The sequence below is a fragment of the Aethina tumida genome, chromosome 4 (assembly GCF_024364675.1).
Source record: "Aethina tumida isolate Nest 87 chromosome 4, icAetTumi1.1, whole genome shotgun sequence".
NCBI classification, from domain to species: domain Eukaryota; kingdom Metazoa; phylum Arthropoda; class Insecta; order Coleoptera; family Nitidulidae; genus Aethina; species Aethina tumida.
Window position 1 is genome coordinate 27,063,901 of NC_065438.1, and position 12,987 is coordinate 27,076,887.

A 12,987-nucleotide genomic window follows, 5' to 3' on the forward strand; every position below is an offset into this window, starting at 1 on the left:
TATAATATAATCATATTCCTATAGAATTATATTTTGGTGAAAATGTTTAACTTGCTCATCATTTTATTTAGGAAAAAGTTTTTATTAGATTACAGTTAGAAAATATAAAAAAGACAAGAAAAAATAATTTTTAATATTAGACAATTCCGTAAAATTATGGAGATACACAATATCCAGGACAGAAGGTAATTAGTGAAGTTTTTAGTGAATCTATAAATTATCAAAAGGAGAATATAAAAAAATATTTTTATTCACTAATCTTATACAGTATGCAAAAAAAAAAAAATTACAAATTACAAAATAATGTTTAATAATTTCTTATTTCAATAGGTACCCACTCGTATACCAAATTTTATAAAATAATTTGATTAAGTGAAGATCGCCAAAAATGATCAAAATAAAAATAAAATAATTAAATAAAATAAATTAGTCAATTTCATTTTCCTGAAAAATTATAAATTCTCAAGTGACGCAAATATCTGTTTGCGTCAATTGAGATATATTTAGATTGGAATAAAACACATTAATCTCCATCTGCCCACGATTACATATTTTACATTACCTTCCTTTAATTATTATGGTTTAAATTATATTTTATTATTTCATATTTATATACGTATAACGTAAGCTATTAAAATGTTCATTAAGTTTTGAAAATTAATTAAAATTCATTTGAATTTTATAAAATATTAGTATATAACCCTATATAAAGAAAACCCTGGCCCTATCTACTCGATGGTACCATCTAAAACTCTTACTCCGCCACAACGTTCTTTTAATTTAAAATAACCTTATGGGGCTATCCACTAATCCCAAATGTCACGCTATCTTATTATATTATATTGTACATTGTTGGTTTGTAGTTTTTAACTTGAGAAAGCCATGAGGAGAACTAGTATTTATGTGAAAATATTTCATAATTTCATTATATTCTTTCAGAAAGGTAGCATATAGGAGTCCAAAAGACAATGTGTTTTATAATATTTAGGTGTATGTAGTAAGTGTAAATAAGGTATACGGGAAGATGTTCTTAGTCATACCCAGCACCTAGTGCTTAGATACTGAAAAACTAGCCACTTCTAGTTTCTTTGATGTTCAATCTGTAGACTTACTCTACTATTTGAATTTGTGTTTTCACTACAATTGATAAATAAACAACTACTAACAATTTCTTTTAATTAATAAAGTTTTAAACATAAAATGGAAAAGTACAGATATAATAATATAATATTGTTCTTTGATATATGGTTTATTTATAAAATTCTTATCGTATTTGATGGGATTTAAAAGAGAATATGTTTCCTTATGTTTAATTAGTATAACTAAATATACAAATATGTAAATAGGTTTAGTAATTTTGTATTGTAATTTTCAAAATTTATAACTTTTTTAGTTTTGGATGTGAATATATTCCTTTTTATTCGCGTTATGTCATTTTACGGTTTGGAGAAATATCAACATTTGCATTGAAGTGGATAATAGCACCCCCAAATTTGTTTTGTAATCATACACGTGATTTCATATTTTACACTGCACTATATTCGAATGTAGAATTAGGACAGAATTGCTGTATCTGATTACACTTTGATTGCAAATTTACTCACGGTGTGTAGCTGTATGTCATAATTTCGAAGGAGATAAAAGATTAGAGGTTTCAAAAATTCAAAATAACATTTAAATTGCACTTGTTCATATTCATAAGCAAATGAATAATGAAAATCATAAAACAATTCTATATCAACCTGGTGCACCCGACGTTTAGGGATTACATGTTAGATTTTTTGCATAAAATAATTTTATTTTTTAATTAAAAATTGCCCGTACATGCACATGTCTAGGAAGTTTATGGTACAGGATTGAATTAAAAAAATTAAATGTTAAAATGAATATTTTTAATGTTGCAGCAGGGAAAAAGCTGCAACAAAACTTTTACCCCGCACTCACGGGAGTTACTGTAATCATCCGACTCAGGCATCAATTCAAAGTTTACTTTGGAAGTTTTGCTTAAACGATGTATAAATCAATGTTATCTCTTGCAAAAGGGATTTCATTATTTACCGATATTAAGGTCAATCCATGCGAGGGAAATCGATAGATTACTTTTGATCAGATTAAATGAAAATAAGAAATTAAGCAATGAAATATTCATATAATAATATGGTTCTTAAAGGATATCATATACCTATATAAGACAATGTGTTTGTATTTTCATATTACGTATCTAAAAATTTAACTATTTTTTACAATTATAAAAAAAAAATAATTAAATTTAGTATTATATTATTACAGATTATTATTATAGTATTACAGATCAAATTACGAAATGGGTACTTAAAACTAATCTATGATTACTGGTTAAAAGGAATCCACAAACCACCCTGCTCCACCTTAACAGTTGTTCATATGTTGTTGGTTGATTGCCTAAACTATGAAAGCAGAAATTCAGGAAATCTCAAGGAAACCCTAGAAGAAAATTTAAGCTTCTCCTATACAAAGACTTTTCTTAAATGTTCTCTCTGTAGGAATGAGCAGGTTAACCTAAGGTTATCTTCGCACCAGATACAGGGTGACATAGAGTAAACTACAATGCACTGCACCACGCGATATGATACCAAAAATCATATCAATCCGCGAGTACGAGTATGGCTAACACCAAGTAAATTAAGGAATCCTGAAGCACGGTAAGGTGATGGTATGGGATGTAATTAGTTCTGAGGAAGATCTATATATTTGTCAGGTACTGATCTAGAAATCATAGATCAAGTAATTGTTAATTTTTATGAAGGCATTGAAAACCATATTTTGTTCCTAGACTTATTTAGATTAGGGTAGATCTAATCATTATTTAAGATTACCCCCAGATTTCAATATGAGCATGTATGGAACATGTTACAACGATGTCTTGGAAATGTATCAAAACTATAAATTCTTTGACAACTTCGGAAACTATGACCAAAATTAAGGTAGTTGTTTAAAAACATTCTGATTATTTAGTTAAGATGACTCATAGATGTGTCTAACTATATACATAATTATAATTTTTATATTCCATTAAAAAAATGTTTTTAAACGTATGGTTGAACAAAACAAAAATTTGTTTTCACCAGATTATAAAATACGTTTAAATATATTCCTATAAGTTATGATGAAATTTAAGACAAATTTTATTACTAAATTATACATAAAATAATAAATTATTATTAAACGTTTTTAAAATAAAGTTGAATAAATCAAATTTATTTTTACCACATTATAAACTAATATAATATATTTCTATATTTTCCTATAGGCTATAATTTTATGACATATGCTTTATTGTTAAATACTTCAAAAATTAATTAAAAATACCTTAATAAAAATCTAATTTATACAACCCTTGTAAATAAGTCAAAAAATTAATTAAAATAATTCGATTAAACGCATAGTCGAACAAAACAATTTATCTTTACCAGACTATAAAATACATATAACTTATTCAGTTAATGAAGTGTTTAATTAAAATGGAAAAACTAGTGAAACAATAAGAAATTTTAATAGTAAATCAATTTTGCCTTAAAAAGATTTTTGAGTAGTTTTGTTTCTCTCATTCAAAGGAATAAATATGACCTTTATGTATGAGTAGACTTTGTAAAAGGGATTTGTTCCCAGACGTCTATGATCTGTATTAGAGAAGTTTGCTAATAATATTAAACTTATACTCTTATATCTAACTTTTTTATAAAAAATAGGTTCGTTTAAAAATAGAACAAAAAAAATCAAAGAGTGTTGTATAGTGAACAATGAATGGTTATGCTAGTTTAATTGAGTTTATTAGCCAGAATAACATTCACAAATTTAAATTATATATAGGTATACAGAAACTTAATTAAAATCTAAGATTGATGACATACCTACTTTGAATTTTATGTTTTATTTAAGCAAATTTCTCGTTTTAATTTGTATGAAAAGCTTTCATTTGCATTCGTACGTTTTAACTCGATGCAATTATTCGTCCAAATTTTCACCATTATTGTGTCAACAAAAGTTTTGTGCGACACAATAGAGGTTTCTTAAGAAAAAATACATTGTGAAGTCAATTTCTGTATCGGTAAAAATTGACAATTAGAAAATTTCGTTCCAGATGTTTGTACATTTATAATTTTTTTTACGTGGTTCAGTTGGCGAGGAGGGTAGTCATTACAAACACATGTGGCCACTTATGTATTGACTTTATTTTTTGTGTTCCTACATGAGTTTAATCTGAAGGATAATAAAGCTGTATTGGTATAATACACTGAAAGAAATTTTGTATTAAAATTAAAGTTCATTCTTAATTATATATGCATAATGTTTTCATACACGTTGAATGTTAGTCAACAGTCTAAATAAAATGCAAATTAGTTGCATAAAATAAAAAACTTACTCCTGGCTAATGCCAAAGCGAATTTTAGTTTTATATGTGCGCGGGATATGTTAATATATGCTAATTTAGTTATTATAAATATTACTTGAGCTTAAAATAAATCATTTACATGAAACCAGCCAATTTATATTAATATTTTATAGGGTACTATTATAGAAATATAAAATAAAATTTCATATTAATCAAATAATATTCTAATATGAAAAAATAAAAAACTTCTCCCGTTATATTCACACATAAATAGGACATCCGGAACTGCAGTGCAAAGCACGTATGCCACATCCTTCCGATAAAATCATATTTCAAAAATTCACAACCGTAAAAACTGGACCGGTATATTGCGTTTTAACTTCTAATATACTGCATTTCATGATTGATTTTATTGCCTTTCATGAGGATTTGTTTCAACATTTTTGGACCCAATAATGTTTTGGTTTACAAAATTGCAATTTTTATCGTATGTCAATTATTAAACAATCACGAAATTAAAAAAGTATATATTACTTTCGTGTGTGTATAAAAGAAAACAAAGTGGAAACATCAATATTGAGTAACTTGAAAAAATATTTACGTTTGGAAGGATGAGTGACATCTGCGGACATGTTTGAATAATATTTTTTATGTTACGGACACAAATATTTGTATAACGTCTAAAAAATAAAGGAAATAAACTCATTACACAACAACACGTTGCAACGTGTTCGACAAAGTTTCGGACAAAATTTAATTAGGGTCTTCCCTTAATGACTTAAGTTTCAGAAATTATAATTAATTTATCAGCGCAAGTAATATATAGTTCAAAAACTAACACTTTGTGCAATTCTTCGATTAGACGGTATATTACTTATATTATCATATTTATTTTATAATAAATAGTAATAATTAATTTTACAATTTTATAGTGTAAGTGATTGTATTAAAATTTAATTTATGATGGTGCTCATTTTAACAATTGAAATAGATTTTATATAAACAATTTAATAAAAAATTATAAAAAAATAAATTATATACGATGTATACTATAATTTTGATTATATAATTAATAGTAGTAATTTTATTTACTAATTAAAAAAATTGCAATTAACTACTTCATAAAAAACTTTATAATTCTAAAAAAACTTGAATTTTTTTATTTTTTGTTATAATTTGATATGAAAAAAATATATTATTACATAATTGAATTAATTTTAATTATCTAATAAATGCATAATGTAATTAATAATATTAATTTTTTAATCATATCGAATCGACCTGTGGTAAGGACAGATATAGATTTTCTTTAAATAACCTCATGTTCAATAATAAAAATGTACACGCTGCAAGAAAAAGTCCAAATTGTAGCGTGGCATCTTACTGGCACTCCTAGTTATCATATTCGATGTCAAATTGGGCAGATGTTTGAAAACAGGCCAATTCCTTGCAGAGACACAATTCAACGAGTTGTAAATAATACGCCCGGACCCTGTACTCCCAAAAACTAAATGTTTGGTCTGGTATTTTGGGATATAATATAGTGGGTCCTTTTTTATAGAAGGTAATCTCATTAGGTAAAAATTATTCGATCTTTTGCAAAATCAAATTGTTCCGGCGATCCGCCGTTTAGGAATGAATCTGGAAAGTGTATGGTTTCAACAGGTACCAGTTTTGGCGAACCCGTGATTAGTGGTTACAGAAACATTCTTTGGCCAGCTAAATGATCAGACCCGGCACCGTGCGACCCTTTACTGTGGGGTTACGTGAAGTTCAAATTATACACTTTGTAGGAGGACAGGGTTAATTATCTTAATGAATTAAGAGGCCGTATAATTCATTTATTGGACAATATTACACCTAATACTTGAACTAGCACAGCGCATTGTCTCTTAAAGTAAGGGACTCCTACTACCGGGTAACAGTTTACTTTCTTTGTCATGCATGATATATCTTACAAAATACAGACGGGGGAGCATTTTCCGCATTCTATAATATAATATGTTTAATTTAATTATACACCGACTAATTACATAAATATATTCTAAAATTAAAATTAAATATTTGTTAAAATTACTTTTATAAAAAAATATAAGTATATTTTACATGACTGATTTAATTAAAAATTATGATGAATTGCAAAGAATTTTATGTATATATAATGTATAGTGTGGTTCATTATTGAGTAGAACAACCTCATAAAATTTGTATTTTTCGTTCAATTTGACTTTTTTTTCAATTGTGGACAAAATATCATGTTTATTTTTTAAATAAAAACAAAAAAATACAGAGTAATTTTTTGGATAAGAAAACTGAACAATTCTGTGAAAAAATTAACAATCTTATAGAAATATAAGAATTTATTTTTTTTAATCAAGTAGAGTAAGGAATAAACTATCAAAAATACTACAATTTTATTTACTTTTCAATAAAATTGGAATATTATACTAATAATACTGGACTAATTATACTTATACATTTATACTTCCACCAATCCACCGTTTAGTTCAAGACTACTTGATTAAAAAATAATTTCATAAAAATAATATTATTTTTTATGAAATGCATAATTTTTTTTTAAATTTGATATATACTCATTTCCGGGAATACTTAATCTAGTGATGTAGTTATTTGGCAATTTGAATGCCTAAACATTACTCTGTAAATTTTAGTTTTGATCCATAAAATATGACATTTAGTCTATAAGTACATTTATTCATGTTTTATAATTTAAAAAAAATGCTTGTCAAAATCGGATGAAAATTATAAATTTTATAATGATGTTCCATCTTCAAATCTGCTACGCCGTATAATAAATAGTAACAATAATTAATAATATTATTATGATTATGATATGATTATGATAATACTATACTATACTGATAATAATACACTAACTAATTAAGGAACAAATAAATTTTTTAATTTTTACGATGCTATATTACAAAAATAGAATATGATGATGATGATGATTTTAACAATTAAAATACAATTTACATACATTACAACAGTCTGATTTAAAAAAATTCAATATTTCTTTATTTTTAATTTTTAATTACGAGATATGATAAAAATACATTTTAAAGACTAAAATACATTTTACGTGAATCACTTAAATAAAAATTGCGATAAATTACAAATTTTAATTTAATTACATAATAATTATAACGACTACATATTTTTTTAATTAAAATGTGATAAAATATGTTTTATTATTATACACAAATATATTTTGATGCTTACTTTATGATTTAATCAATTAACATATATAATAAATGATTTAAAACTTAAATAATGTAATTAAAATTGGTAAAAATAAAAATGTCTGATATTACATAAGTTAGTGACAATATAATTATGGTATATCGAGAGATATCTCCCTTCACTCAATGCAAAGAGAATGTAGTTCTGAATTACGTGCTAATTATATATCCAATTAAAAAATTTTGTTCTGAATTTAATGAATTCGAATACAATTTTGTTCAGGATTATGTGCTAATTATGTACTCAAATAGAAAATTGTGTGCTCTAATTTTAGGGTATATATTTTTGAAATTGCACCTGCTGCACAACCTACACTCTGAATTTATTAACATTTGACATATTAGAATGGGGATGGAATAATACCGTATTTACATATGTGATAATTATATATGTAAAATATTAATTTTATTATACTAATAATAAAAGTTATTATTAAATCAAATTTATACATAATTAACAGAAATTCGGATAATAAATGACAACAAAGAAATGTTTATAAAATTTATTAACTAATTTTTTTAAATTAACGGATTAATAATTTATTTTTTTCTGAAAATAATACTCTAATTCTACTATAATAATACGCTTTATTACAAAAAACGTACATTAACCTTCGACATCTAAAGAAAGCTTAACTGATTTGGTTCTTTCTTAAAAACTGCCCCGTTTATACTTTCGATGATCAAATGTAAACAAATTCATCAGATTTATTTGCAAAACAAAATGATATTTTATTAATTTATATGTCCAAATTAAATAAAACCAAAGTCTAGAAAAATCAACAAATTTGAGTGGTAAATATAAATAAGTAAAACAGGATACAATCGTTTCTGATTTAAAGGAATCTCTAGAGCATTATTATTGATAAAAACGTAGACATTCGTTAACATCTAATGAGGTTGTAACAAATTTACATGAGAACAAATTGCGTCCTCAGTTATTCGATTTGTTTTCAGAGATTTTACTCTTAAGTTTCTTGTTTAAACGTTTCGTATGATTGACTTGTGTAAAAGAATGTAAATTTTAAGACATGTATTTTTTGTATTGATTATGAAAATAATTATTTATTCTTCCAGCAACGATCGATTATATATTATTGACATTTCCTTAAGTTGAATTTTGGTTAAAGAAGATTTTTTTTAAGTCAATAAAAAATATTTCGTTTAATATTATAAAAATAGGCTTTCATAATATTGAATGAAGACCCCAAATTTATCGTAAACTAAATAAAAAAATCCTAAACTTATTTATTTTTCGTTTACATGAGTATGTTTCAATAACATATTTTTCATTTCTGTGATTAATCAACACCAAGACAAGATAAAGTGTTTCCATTTCTTTAATGTAAAAGTACATAATATTTAAATTATTTATTAAATTTTTAAGGTGACTGATCTCTTATAACTCCTGCAATCCGAATTACTGAAAAATTACTAAGTAAGAGTTCTCTTGATATCAAATATAATTTTATGTGTATACTGATAAAAATATAGAGAACTAAATATAGTACGTATTTTAATCATCTATCTATTAATACTAATAAGTGTAATTCTCTACTTTTAATAGATACATCAATTAACTAAATAGAAACGAACTTTTAATGAGAGAGTAAGTTACAACTTCAAAATATTGTATTGAATTTCCATTTCACTCCAACATTGCACCAGGACATCTGCGTTTTAATTTATTTGAAAAGTTTTCTTTAAATTACGTCAGTTCCTACGTATTTATAACTTGTTAATGAGATACTTAAGCCTATTAGGTAAATAGGTGGCAATTTATTCCCACGGTGTATATAGCATTTCGTTTGATATCAGATACAATGTATAATGAGCTCCGGAAGTATAGTTTCAAACACCACTCTCATGAATACTTCTTCCTAGGCAAGATGGTTATATATCATATAAAAACACCAGACAATATTTACGACTCGAATAAAATATTTATATGTTACTTAAGACAGGACATTAATGTTATTACATTGAGTGTATGACCAGCTTGAAAAAGATATGGCACACATAAAATGTGAGAATATTGGAATTAGGCCGTTTAAAATACCGATATATCGGTAATAAAATTGTTTTATTAGCTTCGGTACTTAAAACACCTACAGTTCTGAATTTCAAGACAAGTGTTTACATTTGAGTATTTCTAAAGGCTTTGTTTGTTTTCTTTTATGTAAACGAACAATGTGTGAGACGTATTGTGAGTATAAAACGTATTTTAGTAAGTCATATTGTGGGCTAACACTAACACAGAAGATAATAAAACAAAACGTCAATTTTTTGTCACTGATATTGTTCGTACCTACAATTTTTTTTGTACAGATCGATAGCAACATAAATAGGTCAAAAGACAAAGTAAAATAATACTAAAGTTACCATAAACACAAATATGTTTCTCCATTGATATTCAAAACAAAACTAATTTATTTATTGCATTTTATTTTCTATTTTTTTTTGAATATTTATTTTTTTCATAAATTATAATTTTTATAACAAGTTCGTTCTTGGTGTAGAATAGATTACCAGGAGCCGTTAATAATATCCAAAATATTGAATAAGGTTACTCTCTGTTGGTACGATGTACCTAAGATACAAAAGACACTTATTTAGAATTTATATATCTTTTCCACATTAAATACCAATAACCTTTTTAACAGAAACGTATTTAAATTTCATGATAGGCAAATAATTTGAATAAATTGTCTTTTACCTTCTTTTCTTCTTTTTAGGCACGTAATATTTTAAAAATGTACAATTATTACTACTAATTATATAATTAATACTATACGTCATATATTAATTTAAAATCAGTATTTTTTAATATTTATATTATTATCATTGATTATAAAATTATAGTATATAATAGTATACATAAAAATTTTAAATTCTTTGTAATATAATATAATTAAATGAATCAAGAAAGATGTATTTTTCTCCTAATTAAGAGTCATGATATCTTTATTATTGCTACCATTAAAATTAATAAATTTAAATTTCTTTATAATTCATCTTAATTTTTAATTAAATGAATCCTTATTTAATGTGAACTGTTAAAATAATATTAATTTACTATTATTGTTTTATACAATATTACATAAACTACTATATTCTTATTCTAAAATATGTCACATATATTTTTGTCAATTGAGCTAAATATAAACTTTTGAAAGGAATTTTTAATGATTAAATCTGTATTATTTAATCTAACATTAACAGGTTCTATAATATTCTTTTTGTTTTATATTTTTGACCCACATGCGTGGCATAGACTTGGCCATTTTCCAAATATATGACATATTCTTTCAGATTTCTTGAATTGTAGTGATGAGTTTATTTAAATTTCTAAAATTTTTATGTCGAATTTTGGTTATAAATGAGAATCGTCCTGTTTTCTAAAGTGTGGATACCTGAAGATTGCGACGGACAAGATACTGTTTACAAAAATTTTGGATTTGGGGTCGTTTTCATGTTGAAATATGATTATTAAGGTCATCATCAATATATGAAAGTAAATTGTTATTTAAGACATAAATCACTGTAATTATTGTGGGTAAAAAATAAAATGGTGGAAAAGAACTTGATTGGTTTTGAAATCTTAGAGAGACTGTTATAAAGTTCCTAGAAGACAATGAACACAATGAGTGCTCACTTCTAAAAAACGAAAACTGGTTGTGGGATCTTGCGTTTCTGACAGACATTATGGCACAGTTAAGTAATTTAAATTTACTTCAGAGCAAACATTGTATTTTTCCGACATTATTTTCACACATCTCCTCTTGTTGCCAAACTGGTGCTTTCTGCAAATGATTTCAAATATGACCTATTTAGAAATTTCATAATATCATTATAATAAATCAATATAATAAATATCATTATAATATCATAATATTATTAAAAATAAATATCTCTCAAACTAACATTTAACACCTTATGTTGCTTGCTTCTTTGAAAGTTTCTTCCGATAGATATTATTAATTATAATAATTTAAAGTCTAAAGTACCGCACCTTACAAAAAGCAAACAAACTGTCATATTTTTATAAATTTAATTAATTTAATTTAGAGTCGTAAAAATAGCTATTCGTCTCCACATTTAGTAGAAAACAGGGTATATCTTGTATGTCTTGAGTCAAACGAACCCTTATCGACTAACCATCTTCTTACAGTCCTTGAATTAATTTCAGCATGTCCTTCCTCCAGGTTGATATTAATTTTAGTTGAAAGTTTTATGAATTTATATAAATTGCAGCCACTTCACTTGGACCAGTAATTATAATGAAACATAAGACTGCTAGTAAATAATCGGTTTAAATTCATTTTTTCCACTATAAAATAAAAATGTACACAATTTTTTAAAGAATGAAATTAAATTGACCAATTGTATGGAAAACAAAGCTTATATTTTTAATACTTTTTAAGTTGCTATAATTATGATCATTACCGTATATATTAAGAAAGTATTTGAACTTCTAGTGAATCAGTTAGGTAATTGTCAATTTAATATTTTCATAAAAATTCCGAACAGAAAAATAATCAGAGATTCTGTTCAATATTCCAGTACTGAAAGTATTATAACGACATATTAAATATATTAGCTGATTATTATAAATATTTCACACATGCGTAAATATAAATTAATATAAATGCTTCGTTGACATGTCACATAAAATATAAATAAATATTATCTACTGCAAATTTTATGAATAATATTTTATTACGGATAAATTAATATTATTTTGATTTGTGTTTGATTTCATTTAATTCTGACTGTAATTTACGATACTTAATATGTCAGTTTAATAAATTGAAATCAAATAATTTAATTATAGACAGTAAACTAAATAAATATATAAAATAGATAAAAAAAACAGTTTGCAGTAATAGTTTGATCATTAATTTAATCTTATAAATTTTTTAAACTTGTATAAAATGCCATATAATTTGCATATTTTAGTAATTTAATAATAATTTCTATTTTTAAATATAATTTATTTAGAAAAAGATAATTTATTAAAATGTATAAATAACTTGACAATAAATTAATTACCTTATTGTAGACGTTTCACTTATTTACTACACTGAAACAAAACAAAAAATATATTATACAACAATATTTAAAACTGTGTTTAAAGTTTAAGGAAACAGCATCGTAATAGTATTTTAACGCTTTATTACTTCGCAGAATTGCAATTTCGAAATCCCATCAGCTTTAAGATCCTACAATGGAGGATTCTCATGCAAGACCCGTGCGAGATGAGGCGGGCATTATTGAGATTAAAGGGGTATAATTAATCAATAAATTGTAATAGGGTGTACTTTTGGTACTGAATATTTCAAGGGATATCCG

General features: G+C 25.1%; 1 protein-coding gene across 1 annotated transcript in view; it reads right to left on the bottom strand.

Moving 5' to 3' along the window:
• The window catches only part of LOC109596415 (trissin receptor-like), a 165,957-nt gene extending 153,237 nt beyond the window's left edge, over nucleotides 1–12,720 (bottom strand). Inside the window, exon 1 of the mRNA XM_049966622.1 lies at nucleotides 12,688–12,720. The gene's annotated coding sequence lies outside the window, so the exon portion shown is untranslated. The remainder of the gene's footprint in view (nucleotides 1–12,687) is intronic.
• Between the last annotated feature and the right edge of the window lie 267 nt (nucleotides 12,721–12,987).